The sequence below is a fragment of the Rattus norvegicus genome, chromosome 3 (assembly GCF_021556685.1).
Source record: "Rattus norvegicus strain SHRSP/BbbUtx chromosome 3, alternate assembly SHRSP_T2T, whole genome shotgun sequence".
NCBI classification, from domain to species: Eukaryota; Metazoa; Chordata; class Mammalia; order Rodentia; family Muridae; genus Rattus; species Rattus norvegicus.
Genome location: NC_141536.1, coordinates 103,690,620 through 103,709,566, shown reverse-complemented (window position 1 = coordinate 103,709,566; position 18,947 = coordinate 103,690,620). Strand labels below are relative to the sequence as shown.

At 44.7% G+C, this 18,947-nt stretch overlaps 1 protein-coding gene and 1 long non-coding RNA gene across 5 annotated transcripts in view; one reads left to right on the top strand and one right to left on the bottom strand.

Moving 5' to 3' along the window:
- Rasgrp1 (RAS guanyl releasing protein 1) overlaps positions 1-18,947 on the top strand; it is a 61,534-nt gene that overhangs the window by 7,879 nt on the left and 34,708 nt on the right.
- On the bottom strand, positions 4,105-16,530 carry LOC147995639 (uncharacterized). Its single transcript, XR_015683735.1, has 2 exons — positions 15,107-16,530; positions 4,105-4,776 (listed from the first exon to the last, which is right to left on the bottom strand). It is a non-coding gene; the product is annotated as an uncharacterized LOC147995639 (long non-coding RNA).

Genomic DNA, 18,947 nt, shown 5'->3' with positions numbered 1-18,947 from the left:
CCAGAAAACACGCTAGCAAGCAGCTCCTCTGTGTCCAGACACGGATGTCAGGGCCAAGGACAGTGCATCCGAGTGGCTTATGTTATATGGGGTGTTATTTTTTTTACTTGGTGTTCAGTATGCATTGATTTTTCTTTTATATTCAAAACAACCCTGAAGTAGGTCAAGTATTATTATCTCCATTGGGTGAACAAGAAAAAAAGTGGGGCATCTGAGATCTGAAACAACACGCCTTGTACCCACCATCAAAATAGAAAACATGTTGCCTTTTTCTTCTGCCTCTGTCCCCAGAAGTCATTTGTACCCAGTGCTGGTGCAGATGTCGCTCACTCCCCAAGACAGGCCTCATAGTCGCAAAAGAGATTTTTGTGTTGAACAAGCTAGGCTGGCAACCTGTGCTTGCTAGTCTGCAGGCCTGGTCTCCCTCAGTAGAAACCACTTTTCATCCAGTGTAAGAAATAGTCAGACATCATCACCTTTATACCACCAACTGTCTGGCTGAAATTAAGTCTTGGGTCAAACAATTTATATTTGTAAATTTTCATGTGTGCACACTGTTTGTCAATCTAGGAAGACCTTACAGCTAGTAACAATAGCGTCTGTACCATGGGCTAGTTTGAATACTAAAGTCTTTATAGACCTGAATGAATTACAGATAAAACACAATGCCCGTCCTTTGCAATGGAGCTGAGTGAGGGCAAACGCATGCTTGCTGGAACCACGGTCCCCTCCACAGCTAAAGGAAGGTTGGATATTCCTCATCTCTGCAGCTTTAACTCTGCACGCTGAGGCAAGGTGTATCGGAGACAGGCACCACACCACACTCTATGGGTACTTAGCACTGACAATTGCGAGCGCCAAGCCAGGTATAGAAGATCACATAGAGAAAGCCTGCTGATAACAGGCCACAGCTGTCTGTGAAGCCTCCTCCGTGGAATTCCCCAGATTTACAAGGTTTCTCGTAGAAAACAACAACAAATGGTCCCTGGGGCACCCTGTCATAAACACCTGGGGGTGTCAGGCGTTCCCAGCATGGCCGTTCCTAGCCCCGGTGGAGAGAATTGGCATTCTTTGGTCAGTATGCCACTTGTGCTAAAGAGCCCTTTACCGTGTCTGCTGGGCTGGAACATCTTCCTTTTCATGTGTGTGCATTCTGGTGACTTTTGGGTCTGAAGTAGGAGATGGTTTAACCCTCTTCACCTCAAACTTTCCTGTGTGGCATTATCTTCAGGAGGCCTCCCTGTGTACTGGGGCAAAATCAGTCCTTGAAACGAAGATGTGTAAGATCCACAACTTCTCGGGAATTCTGGGTACTTTTCTTCAGTAGGTGAACCCAGAGAAATGAATCTTACTGCTGACTGAAAGGTAGAGGCTGTGCAGTAGCTGAGCACTTATGGACCTAGGGTGCAGTGGGGGAATGGGCCTTTCCCTGACCTGACCCTGCTGGACTTCGGCAGTGCACTGTGCCTTATTAGTTTCCTCTAACAGGGAACTGGGTTTCAGAAGAAGGAAGGGACGCATGCGTGGCCCAGCTCATTACTGGGCCAGCCGCTGAGACCAAAGCTCAGGTCGGCTCTCTGAGGCTCGTGCTCTCTGCTGCAATAGAGAGAGTCTCATCCTGTGTGAGTACAGGAGACACGCAGTCCCTCAAGAACTGATATCGAGCACCACTTCCCTGTAGCCCCCTTGCGCCTTGGACGACCCAGAACATGTTCTCCGGCTTTCTAGGAAAACGTCAACAACAAACACACCGAGAAGTAAAGGAACAAGTAGGTTTTTCAATTTACAAACCGGTAAAGCTCTCAGGGAAGCCGGCCTCCTGGGAGCATGAAAGCGGTCCAGCAAGGTTTAATTAGAGGCGCACTCTGCCTGGGAGCATGTTGGAAATTCAGCACAAGCTATCTACAAAACCTACAGCCTATCAGCCTTACACTGGGGGGTGAGGTAGGGGTCGGGGCTGGGGCTGGGCTGGGGCTGGGCTGGGGCTAGGGGTTGGTGGGGGTGGGGAGTACTCCACAGAAAGTAGATGTGGTACCCACAGCTTCATCCTTTGCTCTCCGAGACTTTTCTTCGCGCTCACATTTACCTCTTCGGGATGTTCAGACCCATGTCCAACGCTACAATAAGGGCTCGGTTCTCGTCTCCAGCTAGCCTCCAGGACTCAGAGGCCTTCCAGAAGAGTCTGAGCTGGAACTAGAGACGTGCTTTACCCTGAACAACTAGCCAAATGAACCTGTCTGCCAATATATTTTTTAAGGTTTTCATTGGGAAATGACAGGAATTCAAAAGCAGTCTGTTCTGACAGAACAGTGAGTGGCTCTCTGAGAGCCTTGGAGAAGGGCATCTTAGGAGAACTTTCCTCCTGAAGCACTTGCTGAAGCTCGGTACTGGGGTTTGGGCTACAACCAAGCTGGGCTTCCTGCCCTGGGGAACATAGAGGAAAAATTGGAAACTAATAATACTTCATAGGCAGGGCCAGCTTCATCGATATAACTTCAATGCCACCGCAGTCTTGACATCCTTAATAATCCTTAATAATCAAATTAATTATTAATAATTTAATGACCCTTGCTGAATCAACTATAATGTTGAAAAGGGGGCATCATTTCATACCTATTGGATCTTGAAACCCGCGTGGCCAGTCATGAGCATGAGAATCCTAAGAACAGACGGCGGTAGGTATATTGCCAAGAGCGAAGGCGTCGAGGAGGAGATGGGCCTGTAACTTGTTTTCTTTTGTATGGATATGGAAGTGTGAGGATGAGAGTGGATGGACAGAACAGCCTTGCCTGCCAGCTGTGGTGTACCAGATGACGATCCAGCACACAAGATCTAAACTGTTGTAGTTCGTCTCTCTTTGCGAGCCAGTTGTTAAACGTAGCCACCGTTAAAGATGCAGTTACGTACACATGCGCTGAATAAGTTCATAGAAGACAAGCATTGGAAATTGCTCACTTTCTAATGTGTGGTCACGTTGACTGTTCTGTGTGCTTAGGAGGGTGTGCTCGTCACGTCTGTATGGTGAAAATGCTGCAGAGGCTTTTGCTACAGTGTCGTGCAGTGCCATGCAGTGAAGTACGGTGTCTCCACCGGTCCATCTGCCGCAAGGCAGGCTGGGATATTGACTTTGCCCGTATACTCTCACCTTGGGTGAGGCAGCGACACAGGGAGGGCTGGGAGCTTGGCTTTGCTGGGGTGTTCACACCTTGGGAATGAGCAACATTACTGCCAGCACATCCTCCCCAAACCCAACCCTAAAGAGCTCGAGGTTGAACTCTTGCCAGCACACCACCACCACCACTACCACCCCCGGTACCACACCAAGGGTGCTTTCAGAGCAGTGTCTAGAGGGAAGGGACACTCAGACCTGACGATCTTGTTCGGTATCACTCAGTTAGGAATAAGGCTGGCCTGGTTTTTGGTTCCTTCATACTTTAAGAAACCAACTCCCTATGCAGTCAAGATACACTAAAAAAGATGAAGCAACCAAGTATCAGCAAAGCCGGGGTTTTCTTAATGGTGTTATTGTGGAATGAAGATAAATCCAAGAGGTTTTCATTTGTAATTGAACTGGTTACTTATATGTGGTTTGTTGGTTTGTTTGTTTCCTTAACTCACCTCTACACACTCTGCAGGATTAAGCCTCTCTTGTTTTCTCAATGTCTTAGAATTCTGGCCTCCCCCACATGTTATGAGCTATCCCTGTGAGGGGGGAGGGGGGCTCTGCCTGCATGGCTCCTTTGCCTGTCTCCAGTGTTCGCACGCTGACAGCATCGCTGCTATGCACACACACAAGCTTTGCTAAGCCGGCTTGGTTTCTTGTAGTGAGTTTCTGTGTAGTTGTGTCCCCGATCATGCCTGTTTGTCATCTGCTATGCAGTGCTCTCTATCGCTAGAGGCTTGGACCCATTGATTTCTTGGATAGCATTTACTGATGGCCTCTCCTCTATTTTCATCCCTTCACGAATTCTATTACAATATGCAGAGATTTCGTGGTTTTATGTAGCTAAATTTGTCTTAGCTTTTTAATCCTTTGTCAATTTTAAACTTAAACCTATATGCCAAACCCTTGGGAAATGCCTTCCTGTCATTTTAATAAAGATCAAAATTATTTTAATACATTCAGTGTGTAATATGTATCCCACACTCTTGGGAATGATCAGTCAAGTTTGCAAGTTATTGCTGGAGGAGAGGAAGCCTCTGGCTTTATTTCTGAGATTAGCTGAAGGCCAGTCTGGTTCAGACTACTGTGCACAGGTCGTCCTGTCACTCAGAACCCTGTTCTCCCTGATTCTGTCACAGAATGTTAAAATCAGTTCTGAAACCAAGCAATGTCTGGAAGAAGAAATAACATGATTTCAAATACGATATCGAATGTGAACTTGAAGGAAACCCTTTAGAACTGATGTAAAAAGTGCTTTTAGGGGTTGGGGATTTAGCTCAACAGTAGAGCGCTTGCCTAGCAAGCTCAAGGCCCTGCGTTTGGTCCCCAGCTCCAAAAGAAAAAGTGCTTTTAACTGTTTATAGAAGAACCAATAACCTTAGAAGACTAAAAATCTCAACCACATTTAAATCTCATTTTTTCTAAATTATTCCTATAGACTGAGCCTCTGTTGTTCCCAAGTAGGCCTTTATTGTGATGAGATACATAAAAGGGTAACAGTCCTTATCTAGTGTATTAAAATATTCAAAGTATTATTTTACTAATAACCAGCCTCTATAATTATTATAAACAGTACAAAGTTTATGCTAATATTATATATATTTATTCACATCCTTATGTTCCTGTACCTACAAAGATTTAACTAAAACTCAAAATTCATATTTTATAAAAAAATTTAATAACTTTTAAAAAACCATTTGCTTCACTCTGGGAAACTTCAGAAATACAGTTTAGAAAGGAAAAACATTGGGGCTGGAGAGATGGCTCAGAGGTCAAAAGCACTGGCTGTTCTTCCAGAGTATCCTGGTTCAATTCCCAGCACCTACATGGTGGCTCACAACCATCTATAACTCCAGTGCCAATGAATCTGACACCCTCACACAAACATACATGCAGGCAAAACACAATGGATATAAAATAAAATTTAAAATCATTAAACAAACATAAAGGAAAAAAATTACAGTCCTGTGCTCTACCCCCACAAACCTTTATTAACTTATAAACATTCTTGAGTTTGTCTCAGCTGTCTTCTACAGATATGCACAGATACTGTGAACCTATTGTATGTTTAATAATAGATTCCCCATACTTCTGTGTGTTCAATATTCACATCTTAACCAATTATGATTCTGTGATGAGCATTAGTACTTGCTAAGAAGCATGCTAGCATACAAGGTTTCTACTCTATCCTAAAATTGATCCTAAAAAAAAGTAATGCTGGCATAATTCCATCAAATATGGGACATAGAATTGAGGGTTGCTTGGCAACTCAAATGATGCTGATGAAGAATTAAAGGCATTTCCAGAAGAGAAGAGTACTTATTCTTCCAATGCTAAATGCTGATTATAATGGTTCGGGGCTGATTACAGGTAGAATAAATGAAAGGGGGAAGTACTTTAACTGAAAATCTGAGAGGCGGGCTTTCTTCTTTGTTACATGCGGTGAAAGTGGGTTAAGGGTTTACGGTCAGAAACAAAGAATAAAATCTCTTGCCTTCCTTATAACTTCTTAAAGGAGTCTTAAGGAGCAGCGGGGTGGGGTTTACAGCAGAGCCTAGAAGAGGCTGGTCTGCTCAGTCCAGCCTCTGCAGCGATTGTGAGGTGGTGGGCAATGACTGAGAAGGCTGAACAGGTCAGGGCTCTGGGGAAATCACTGGGCCTCTTGTTGGAGCGTTGTACTGTTTGGCAGAAACAGCTACGAGGATGGAGCCTGAAGAGGGGCACACCAGGAGTGGATTGAATGAACAGAGGAATACAGGTCCTGCAGGAGGAAGATAGGGCAGAGACTGCTGGTTTATCCTGAGGGAGAACAGGGATCCACAGGAGCAATATGGCTGTTGAGGATAAAGTCACCTGAAGACTGGCAGAAAGTGAGGATTCCCAAGTAGAAAAAGCAGAGAGTTACTCTGTCTCCTCTCAGTGATCTGTTGAAGTGCAGTACAGAACTTGTTTGTATTATCTTTTGAACAACCCCATTTTTTTTTTTTGGTTCTTTCTTTCCGGAGCTGGGGACCGAACCCAGGGCCTTGCTCTTCCTAGGCAAGCGCTCTACCACTGAGCTAAATCCCCAACCCCGAACAACCCCATTTTAAAGAGGAACTGAAACACCCGGGAAATGGGTGTCCCCCTAATTATCATATATGAGTGTAACTTGTTAACATGTAGTCACACCCTACAGAGCACCCTTAAATCTGCTGAGCACTTGGCTCATTTTGCATTTGCTTACTTCCTGCATGACCTTGGGACTTTTCCATACTTCCTTCCCTTCTTTCTCACCTTGGATTCGAACTTTACTTCATCCAAGAACTTCACCATTTACCTCCAGTCCCGGGCATTTCTGGCTGCACAATAAAGCAGTCAGCATCTTATGCAGCGCTTTCCAGAGGTCAGCCACAGGACCTACACTGCTGGCCAGCCAACTGTCTTCAGTTCCTGTTATGGAAGAATGCACAGTCTCAGTAGTAACTTGTGAGTTGACTCTAGTCTGTGAATGCACTCCCCTTACTTATTGTGCCTGTAGACTCCCCCACAGCCTCTGTGCCCAACGGCCTAGAGTCCTATTCCCTTGTCACCAACCACAGGCGGATTTAGCTGAGGAAGTGACCAGGGCATAGTGTCACCAGGCAAAATACGAAGACAACAGCTCTAGATTGAAAGAGGTCAATCCTGGTGTATGTCTGTATGCATGCAGATAGCTCACATCTTATAATCACATATATATTTGTAAAATCACATATATTGAATTTTGGATACTTAGTTTGATATTAAGAAATCACAAATGCTGTGTTCATTTTCAATCTTTTATTTTTAATTTTTACTTTTAATTTTTACTGGCATTAATATTCTATATTAATGATATTAGTATGACATTCGCATACACACATACATGCACACACTATATACTGATCAGATCAACCCTCCTTGTATCCACTTCTACCTTTTACAAACTCTACTCATCATTATGGTGCACTCAGCATGAAAAGACAAAGAGGAGTGGTGCAGAACGGTGCCCACATTTGATTTCAATACCTGGGCTGCAGAGGCAGTCAGATGTCTCAGAGTTACAGGCCATCCTGAGCTAAACAGTCAGTTCCAGGCTAAGCAGAGATACAGTGAGGCCTTGCTGAAGGAGGAGGAGGAGGAGGAGGAGGAGGAGGAGGAGGAGGAGGAGGAGGAGGAGGAAGAGGAAGGAAGGAAGGAAGGAAGGAAGGAAGGAAGGAAGGAAGGAAGGAAGGAAGGGGGAGGAGGGGAGAGAGAGAAGAAGAAGGAGAAAGAGAGGGAGAGAGGGAGAGAGGGAGAGGGGGGAGGAGGAGGAAGAGAAGGAGAGAAAGAAAAAGAGAGAGAAGGGGAGAGAGAGAAGGAGAAAGGGCCACTAAAAGAAGAATAATGGGAATGAGAAAAGGAAAGCTACAGCCAAATATAACCATAGTATGTTATAAACATGTTTATACATGTTTTATACATTATGGCATGAAATGTTAAAGTGAAAACCTATTATACTGTGTAACTGGTGAACATCAATAACCTTTAGTATGAAGAAGGGATAGGAAAGACTGACAAGGAGATACTCTGGTTACACACCATAAAAATAACTGATCTATGCCTTGTGCTCAGTATCCCATGTCATGTCTGCCTGTCCACACTCACATGGTGAATTCCTGGGTATTCAAAACCAAAAAGAAACTATAGACTTTCACATGTGCTTTTCTCATTGGAGGCTCTGTTTTCTGATTTTTTTTTTTGGTAAGGAAGTGAGAGAATGCAGTACTCCCCCAACACACACTCTGTCTGGGTGATGGAAATGCCTTGGCCTTGGCACAGCAAGAAGGCCATGGGAGGCCACATGGTGCTGTGGGTTTGGGACACTAATCGTGACTGCTATTTACCAAATGCTACCCACGACAAACTGTTTTACTGTACTTGGTTTCATCTGCAAAAGTCAAGAGTGATAAAAAAACTATTACAGATTGTTTGAGGCCAGACGAAAATAAGTTTGCCTTGGTTTGAGCTGTCTCAGACGCAGTCTGAGACAAGGGATTGAACACAAGCAGTATGTCTGGGAAAAGCTGGTGAGTGCAGAGAAGGCTGCTCACTCCACTGCATCATCAAGTGAGCATGGATTCTGGAAGCCAAGGTAGAAGATGCCCTCAGTACCACCCCATCCAAGACAAATGTATTATGCACCATGGCCCCCAGTTGGTGCTTATAGGATGCCCCTATTCAATTTGAGTATTAAATTTAGTATTAACTTAGTATTAACTTAGTATTAAATTTCCGGCATATCCATCCAGCCTTTCACACAGGCGAGGGTGGGAAAGAGCCAGAGAAAATTGTCAGGTAGAAGTTGGATGTGTACACAAAGCCAGAGGGCTGGCAGGTACACAGCTGCAGACTCTGTTACAGCAAAAGCTCAGTGCCCAGTGTTTGTAGATACAGGCTGCGTAAAATCCCAGAGGGACCCAGAGCCGGGAAGCAGTAGTGCTCGATGCGTATGATAGAGTCATGAGTGTGTGGCTCTGGAGGCTTCCATAAGATGTTCACAACCCATGCTAAATGCACAGAAGGTCATTAAGTGCCTTCTCAGAAAGCTAAAAGCCCCTGACTGTTCATCAGTAGAAAACGTCCCACGTTATAGGTTTGTCCCAAACAAAGAACTCTGAGGTCCAGTGCCAGTGTTGAACTACAGTGATTTTATGGTATTCATCTCTATTTTTAAAATATTTTTAAATATTTTATTTTTTGTTTATACATTAAATCTTTATGTGCACCTACACATCTATACACCTACACTCCTACACTCCTGCCTGCCTGCCTGCCTGCCTGCCTGCCTGCCTGCCTGCCTGCCTGCCTGCCTGCCTGCCTGCCTGCCTGCAGAGGCTAGAAAAGGGTTTCCATCTCCTGGAACTGTAGTTAAGGTGGTTGTAAGCTGCCATGTAGGTGCTGGAAACTGAACCAAAGTCCTCTAGAAGAGCAGCTCTTAACCGCTAAGCTCACACTCCAGTTCCTCACCTTAGTAAGTTCCTCGCCTTTCTGTCAACTTGAAAATTAATACAGCAGCTGTGTGAGGCCTAATGGCTGATCAGAGTACTGCAGTTCTGGCCTGAGAGTGGAGAGCCAGCACCTTGGGCTCATGAAGACTGGACATGAAGTCTAGAATTGGGCTATTCTTCACTCACTCTCACAAAAACCTACATCCAAGCCTTGACAAGATCAGTCCTAGGCTCCAATAAACAATGTCATGTAAAGGAGCACAGGTCTGATTCTCATATTATGATCACATGTTAAGCATGTCATAAGACATTTATAAGACATGTGATATAGCATGGAGTCAGATGTGGCGGCTCATGGTTATAGTCCCAGAACCGGAGAGGTTGAGACAGAAGGATTGCCATAAGTATAAGGCAGGCAGGCAGACAGACAGACGACAGGCAGGGAGGGAGGGGACAAGGGAAGGAAAGAGACTCTTATTTTAAACTAAACTAATAAGTGAAGCAGGATGATGTGACGGGTAGCTGCAAGAGTAAAAGGCCAATAAAAGTGAACTCAGAGATAGCATGGTGTTGGAAATAGCAGACCGAGAACTTTAAACAGCTCTTAAAAATATGTTGAAGAATTCATAGATGCACAGATGGAGAATTTCAACAGAGACAGAAACAAAAGGAGCCAAATGAAAAGTCTCGAACTGAAAAACAGAAAGTATCAAAAAGAAAAACTCTCTGGATGGGCTTAATTCTACATTGAACACTGGGAAAGGAAACATCAGTTAAATCAAAGGCAGGCTATCATTTCAAAAGGAAAAGACTGAGCAAAGTCAGCTCGAATTTCAGGTGATGTAACCAGGGCTCACTGGACATGAAAGGACTCAAGATAGCTAGGATAGAGTTGAGAAACGTTATACTACCTGTTCTCAGGACTTATTGTGAAGCTGCAGTTTAATTAAGTTGAGCAGGCACAATAAACAACCAAATCAGAGGGACAGAATAGCAGAAGAGATCCCGGGGTAAATGCACACAAAATAGCAGATTCCAGGGTAAACGCACACGAGGTCAAAAACACCAAAGCAAGTCAATGAGGATGGGTTTTCTTTCCACAAATGCTGATGTAACAAATCATACACACACACACACACATACACACACACACACACACACACACACACACGCATGTACATACATACATATATATGTTCATAAAGTATGCCACACATGAAAAATAACTTGAGATGACCCAACATGTTTGATTTCAATAAGGCTGGTAGGAGGAAATCAAGGTGAATATTCATGCAAGACTTAAGACAGTATTTCTAGACAAGACCTGCAGTAACCCTAAATGATATATTTAACAAGTTGGACTTCGGAGAAATCAATAGGTACTGTTGAGGAAATTAATACACAAGCTACACAATGAGAGAAGGCTTTTAGTAATATATACCTGAGACAGGAACATTTTAATCATGTTAACATATAATAGGACTCTCCCTATGGCCCAGATTAATTACCTTTGGGGCTCTGTTCATTAGGTACTGGGGATTGAACCCAGGACCTCGTACATACATGCTAGGCAAATGTATCTCTACCACTGAGATTCCCTTCCTCACCCTATCCATGCCTCAGGCTGGCGAGTTGCTTCCTACCATAGCTCTCTGATTCACACCAAATTGATTTCTGGTGCGTTTCTTAGTATGTTTTTCCAATTAGAGCTGGCCAAGACGCAGCATGGTGTCTGCAACATGGCTCAAAAGTCCCCCACGTAAGCACTTGTCATCTGTCTATTCCACTGATGTCTGAAGCTGTGGGTGTCTTCATGGAGCCATTTAGTAGTAGGTAGACTCATCCAAGGGTAAGACCTGGATGACACCAACCGAACTTGGCTAATCTTCACATTCCTCCTGTAGGACTCAACTCTCAAAATCACAAAATCTATGATTTGTCCCTGGGTATCTTAGTTAGGGTTGTCATTGCTGTGATGAAACACCATGACTTAAAGCAACTTGGGGAGGAAAGGGTTTATTTCACTCACAGTTCCTCCTTATAATAATTTACCATCAAAATCAATAAGGGCAGGAACTGGGAGGCAGGAGCTGATGCTGAGGCCATGGAGGGATGCTGCTTACTGCCTTGCTCCTCATGGCTTGCCCAGCCTGCTTTCTTATACAGCCCAGGACCACCAGCCCAGGAGTGATACCACCTACAATAGGTTAGGCCTGCCCAATCAATTAAGAACATGCACTAGAGGCTTGCCCACAGCCAGATCTTATGGAAACACCTTCTCGATTGAAGTTCCCTCCTTTCTGATGATGCTAGGTTTATGTCGAGCTGACATAAAACTATCCAGCACAAGAGATATCTTGACATGGTGGTTGAGTAGTATCCCACAGAATATTATCATTACTTTGTCACTAGAAAAGTACATTCACCCACTGAAATCCCAATTGCTACCTATTACGAATGTTTCTTTATTGTGAACCAGTTTTCATTGCGCTTGTGTATTTTCTGAAGCATTAAGTGTCTAGTACCTTATCACAGACACACCTTTCCTTCACCTCACACAGGTGAGCAGGTATTTTAGTGTTGGAAGGGAGAAGGGAGAAATGTATCATGTTGGGGACCATGGTACTGTCTGTCCCTCTACTGGGACTTACAATGAGACTTATGTCACTTTGTGTGGATTAGGCGTAAAGGTGGGATCCCTGGGCTCACTGGCCAGTTAACCTAGTGTGGTTGCTAAGCTCCAGGTTGAATGAGAGACCTCATCTCAGGAAGACTCCTGATGTCAGTCTCTGGCCTCCACATGCACATGCTCATGTACCTGCATTGACACATGGATATACCACACTCACACCAGTCAACCAACCAACCAACCAACCAACCAATACTTTGCCAGGAAACTTAGCGCTCACATTGTAAAGTACACAGCCTATCTGGTTTTGGCTTATTTCCTTTTATTTTGTTTTACAGTACTACCATCCAACCCAGGGCCTGGCACGGGCTAGGCAAATACTTTTACCATTAAGCCACAACCTCAAACTGTCAGATTTTTACAGAATACTAGGTCAGAGGTTGCTGCTTGCTTCGCTTGAAGGACCATCTATCTGACTTTTTAGCTTCCAAGAAAAAGATCAAAGCGAGGTCCACTTCTCGGTCTAGTATATGAGGTCCCCAACACCCTGACCTGGTCTTCCTTTGTATCCACACTCCTTCCACATCACAACTTACTAATCCAATGAGCTTGGGCTTCCTTTCCCAAACATACGTCTATCTCTGTCAACTCCAAACATAGAAAATGATTAATTCCCCCCAACACACTTACTAACATCTTACTCTGTCAAACCTGACCCCTCCTGCATGGCCAAGCTCCAGTGTCAGTCACCGACCTTCTGGAAGCCTAGCCATCTCATCCTGTCAAGTCTGGCTCTCCCTTCCTTTGAGCTGCCTTGATGTTTTGCCTGTAATTCCCTGCAGGCCTTCAGTGTCTCCCGCACTGTTTAATTGCCCGTATCTCCCGGTGCTCAGCTTTCTGAGACAGCGCGATCGTCATTAAACCTGCAGCCCCACAGCACCTATCACCACACTTTTTTGAACAAAGAGCCTTTGACTAATTCCAAGCGTAGAACTTCATCTCTGCTATTTGGTGGTGGGCTATCACTCCTGTGGGCTGTTATTTAACCAGGGGTGATATTCAAAACACATGGTAACTAGGACAGCCCAGGACCCTGCCAACCTGAACAACTGCCTTTTGAAGCCTCCTGAGTATCAGCCCTGAGTCTGTGCTTTGTCTAGAGGAATATGCTTCCTGCTCACCTCGTAAGGCTGTGCTGGTCCAATGAGATAATGCATGTGGAAATTCTTGTGGAGCAGAAAGTGGTTTGCAGATGTCGAGGCTGCAGGTGGTCCTCCAGTACCCAGTGTGGGGTTGGATCCCTGACCTTCAGTGTCGCCCTGATTACAGCTCTGCTTCACTCAAAGCCACCTCCCTGCAGCAAACCAAGGAGCTATTGAGAAACTGATCAAGATACCACAAACCCAAGAAATCTTGGAATCGACCCATTAGCTCTCCCACATCCCTAAATATTATCTTTATCAAGCCAGCCCGCTTTGCCTTTTTTTAGGCCAAAGTATCAATATTTTCAGGCTTTTGAGAAATCTCATCAAAATGTTAAAACCTAGGAAGACTTTTTGAACATTACTGCAAATTTTAGGATTTAAGGACACTACTTGCTAGGCTGGAGAGATGGCTCAGGGGTTAAGAGCACTGACTGCTCTTCCAGAGGTCCTGAGTCAAATCCCAGCAACCACATGGTGGCTCAAAAACCATCAGTAATGAGATCTGATGTCCCCTTCTCCTATGTCTGAAGACAGCTACAGTGTACTTATATATAATAAATAAATAAATCTTTTTTTTAAAAAAGATACCATTTGCTGTTGCATATTGCCCTTAAAATCCAGGATCCTTAATGATTTCTGGACATCTTAGGCATTCTGACTCTCTTCTGTGTGACGTTGGGCTGCTCTGCCCAGATCTGTGAGTGGATTGACAATGATCAACAGAAACTAAGATTTCTTCTTAGTTCCTTTGTCTTTATAGTTTCCTGTCTGCTTTTCCAATGAGTTTGTCCTGAAGAGTTGTGTTTGAGCCATCTCTCTTTTCTGCCCTGTGTCCACTCCCATCTCTAAACAGTGGTAATACAAATTAGGTACTTCCTTCTCCCGAAGGCATTGACTCTTTCCCACTAAGAACTGATTGCCTTTTTGTGTTTATTGGCCATTTCCAGTCACTGTCTCTTCTTGTGTAGTTCGTAAGCAACAGACACAGGATTCTGTCCCTGACTGTCTGGCCCTGAGGGGATGCTGACCATTTCTGAGCCCCAGTTTGCTCATTTTTACAGCTTGGCAGTGCCCACTCTCACTCCTCTCAGCAGGGATGTAGCCAGGAAGGAAGGCAGACATTGGGACAGGGGAGGAGCACTCAGTGTCCCGGACAGAATTCAAACCATAGGATGTCTCTGTGCTCTGTGGGTCTCAAGTGTATAAGTAGCCCGACAGTTGTCACATAAGCTCACAGAACCCTCACTGAGCTGTTGAAGCATGATTAGCCTGCCCTGGCTATGGCCAATAGCCATCCTCTCCTTCGGTGCTGTTCCTCCCAGTCTCGCAACGCCTCTGGGTGGTTGGTATTGTTTTCACTATTAGTAGGTGAGGAACAGAGGTGATAAGATGTGGCCTATCTGAAGTGAGATGACTGGTGTATGAGACAGCATGGGGGTTTGAAATCGTGGTCAGGGACAGAAGAGCATCCTTTGGATGTCTGAAGCTGGTCCATCAAGGAGCATGCAATACAATGATGTGGCTGGATGTGATTGCACATCTCAGAGATTCTCAGTGGCTGCACACGCACACACACACACACACACACACACACACACACACACACTGCTTGTTTCCATGAAGGATCACACTCAAGAGTGGCACAAATAACATGCCAGTGGTCCCACAGCTACAAGGTGGCTGACTAAACAATGCTGTTCTATATAATAACCATTATTTTGATTGTAGGATTTAACTTATTCATGTTTAGTATAATTCTGAATTGCCTTTCAGATGGCACTTCCTCAAGGGTAACGAAAAGAGTCCTGTTTACTCTTCTGTCAATTCCCAAGGATCTCTAGCATTTTGCTGTGTCTATAACACTGAAACCATTTTTTTCACTCAAATCAAAATCCAAACCAACTCAGTCAAGGTTTTATGTGACAACTCGGGCCACTTACATACTTGAGACCCACAGAGCACAGAGACATCCTATGGTTTGAATTCTGTCCGGGACACTGAGTGCTCCTCCCCCGTCCCAATGTCTGCCTTCTCTCCTGACTACATCCCTGCTGAGAGGAGTGAGAGTGGGCACTGCCAAGCTGTGAAAATGAGCAAACTGGGGCTCAGAAATGGTCACATCCTCTCAAGGCCAGACAGGCTTGGACAGAATTCTGTGTCTATTACTTACACATCGTACAAACTGGAGCAAGTGACACAGTCCAAATTTTGGTCCCTTTTCCAGATGTCATTAACATGATTTATAGATACTTTGTAGAGTTAATATAAAAAGGCTGTGCTGGAAGGTTTGTCAACAACAACAAAAAGGCACAGAGACAAAAGGGAAAGGCTAGAGCTGAATCTCTTCCCACAATGCTCAGTGTCTCTTGGACAATGCCTTGGTCTCTACCTGTGTGGCTAGGGAAAGCTTGGTAATGTTCAGTTTTGTATTTCAGCTGTTTCCATAATGCAGTCACGTGACATTAGTTCATTCCTCAGAAGATTGTGAACCACAGTCTCTCTGGGTTCTGCTGAATAGTGGCCGATGTCTCCTTTCTATAGAAGAGATTTCCATTCACCCATGCAATTCCCCCATTTAGATCAGCTGCCCATATCTTCATGCAGCTTTCTTCCCAACACCTATAGTTCTGTGGGGCTCATTGGAAGCTGCAGGTAAAACCTGTTACTAGGGAGACTTGCCAGGAACTAAGTGCTCTGGAGACTATGTTCAAGGGCAAGCAATCTCAGTGGACCAGATGGTGCGACAGATCACAGTGGACAGACATTCTTGAGATGGTTAACTGTTCTCTGAAGATCATGGTCCTGGTCCAGAACAATCAAGGAACAATAAAAGCAGGTGAAGAAAAAACAAAATCCTGTTCTAAATCTTGCCAAAGAAATAGGGACCACTCACCATTCGCCACAGCGCTTCACAGTCTGCGAAGCATCTGTAAATAATCAATGAAATAGAACCTAATCCTATTGGTTGACAAAGAAAGGGGTGCCTACAGAGTAGTTTCTGGCTATGGCAGACTGTGCTTGATGACTTTTCCCTTACGTGGTGCGTGTTGGGTTTTTCTACAGAACCGTTCGGGTGGGAAAGTGGCATTTGGTACCTTGAGTTTAAATCAGCGTACCTGATTGCTGTAAGGCTACTCTGAGCTACAGTATCTATCATCAAGGTTATCTATCATCTAGGCTTGTCAATCTCATAGGTTTGAGTTACACATGCAGAAAAGCTTTTTGAAGAAGGCTGAGGTCATGGCAAGTAGTTCACAGATGGGCCTTATGTTATTTCACTGCGTGGGTCTGTGGGAAGTTCCCCTTTTTTAGTACCTGCTTCGCCTGCAGACCCCTCCCCAAGGCCTAGAGAGTTTTTGTGGGTTTTTTTTGTTGTTCTTATTGTTGTTGTTTTAATTTAGGAAAAGCTACAATTACACATTATTTGACCATTTTAATTTTTCTTTCATATATTTTGATCATATTATTTCCCTTTCATCAACTCCTCCTGGATCTCCCCCACCTCCCTACTCACCCTCCCAAACTTTATGTTCTCTCTATATCAAAAGAAAAAACAAAACCAAAAACAAAAAGCAAAACAAACAAAAAGCAAAACAAACAAAAACCGGCACGCGTGCACGCGCATACACACACACACACACACACACACACACACACACACACACACACACAAGGCTCAGTGGTTAAGAGCACTGACTACTCTTCCACAGGTTCTGAGTTTTTAGCATCCACACAGTGGCTCACAAGTCTGTAATGGGATCCAGTGGCCTTCTTCTAGAGTGGATGAACACTGTGTGTGTGTGTGTGTGTGTGTGTGTGTGTGTGTGTGTAATGTTTTGTAAAAGCACACACAAAAATATGGAATCTACTTTGTGTTAGAAATGCCTAGAATTTAAAAGCCAAGAGAGAAGTGAGAGGAAGAGTGCTGGACCACATTTCTGCCCAGTTTGTAGTTCTGTCTTCTTTGGGTCCCTTGACTGTTATCCAGCCTCCCACCGGCCACTTCCTGGCAGTTCTCTGGTTCCCTCTGGAAAGTCGGGACCTGGCCTATTGCTTCATTTTGCCTGCCAAGGTGCATTCCTTGGGCTACAGTGGGATGGGTCACAGCCCGTTGGCTAATGACACTGTGTCAGCGGCAGCTTCCTTTAAACCAAATGCAACTGCAGTACAATAATCCGCGGGGTGATTCTACTGTTTGATGGGTGCTGCGAGTGGAAGGGGGCACTGTCTTCCAACAGTGGTGCTTAGAGTCTGAAGTCACCGCACTAAACCAGAGTCAGCTTACTGGGCCCTCCCCCGCCCGTGCCACTTCCGCCGCAGCACAGTCTTTAGTTCTTTGCACTCCACCCACTCACTCTCAGAACTGTGTCCAATTTGCACACTTGCTAAGGACAACTTCCCTCCTGACTTCTCAGATCCCTGGCTCCACAGATGTGGAAGGTCCAGACTCAGGCAAGCAGCCCCCTAGGAAAACCAGCTGTTTTGTTCAGCAGAGGCAATACAGTTCAAAAGCCCTTTCTCTTTAGGCGATCCATGCACTTGGTTAGACATTTATAGATGGCAATCAGTCATCTAAAAAATCTAGGTCATTCTGCTTCATGCCTCAGAAGCAGAGCAGAGATGTGTCTGTTGGTTTGCTGTAGAAACAGAGAGCACTTCTCCTAGTCATTCAGGGTACTGTCAGCTTAGGGAAGCCACCATTTTATCTAGCCGCCATTGGCTTATACGCTGTCAGCATTCTAGATGGACCAGGCTAGTAACTACCTACCTTCTGTGATCATAAACAGTGGTGGGTAAATCTGAGGTTAGAACTGCTGGGGGATGGGCTGGAGAGATGACTCAGTGTTAAGAGCACTGACTGCTCTTCCAGAGGTCCTGAGTTCAATTCCCAGCAACCACATGGTGGTGGCTCACAACCATCTGTAATGAGACCTGATGCCCTCTTCTGATGTGTCTAAAGACAGCTACAGTGTATTTATATATAATAAATAAATAAAATCTTCTTTTTAAAAAAAAGTATTGCTGGGGGAAATTTTTAGAACATATTCTGTAGTTCTACAAAGAAAGGTGGGTCTGTGTGGGTGTAGCTTTTCCTTGAGAAGCTGGGTCGGGGGAGAAGAGGAGGCCACTGGTGGGAATATCTTTGTAGCATGGGTGGCTAAATGTTTAGACTTTTCCTAATACTTTACTACACCAAGAAGTGCCAAGGAAAAAAAATCCAATGCCGGAGACCAAAGGCCCTTCCTGCTAGGTCTTCAATTCACCGGCTCCATGACCATCACCAAGATATGCGGCTTCCACTTCTTACCCTTAATATCAAATCCATGATCATCCTAGGGACCAGGCGTCAATCAAGATAAGGAGGCTAGAAAAGGACCCTAGTAAGCGTCAACCCTTTAAGCGTCACGGGTCTGATGATAAGAATGGATTGCCTATCCTTGGCTCTGACTTTCAGCACCTCTTCCAAGCTTCACTTCCCAAGAGTGGCTTTGTGTTGTTTCCCTGAGATAGACCATAATGAGAATAGTTATACCATAGAAATACACAAGTGCTGTAGACTCGAAACCCCTCACCCCTAGATTCGCTGTTGAGTGTAGCCATACTGACTGGTAAGCTTGTACTGGGTCCCACTCACCCAGCACAACACTTGGTTTCTCCACACTGTTCTCTGGAAATCCAATAAGGCAGTAGAAGTTAGGGATGTATATGCAACCACAGTCCTTCACATACACTTGATGTCTCAGTTGCCACTGTCAGCACTAAAAATCCCTGAACCTGACACAAAACCCAGGAAGTTTTGGGCGTCCTTTCCTGATTTGGAGATTGCCATTGTCTTGCTGTCAAGAAGCAGCACTTCCCCATTGTCACACGTCCAGAGCTGTGAGTGTGTTGTGAGTGTGCCTGTGAGGTTCTGCCTGGATCCAGTCTGCCTTCATTTCTGGGATACCGGCCTCCTTTGA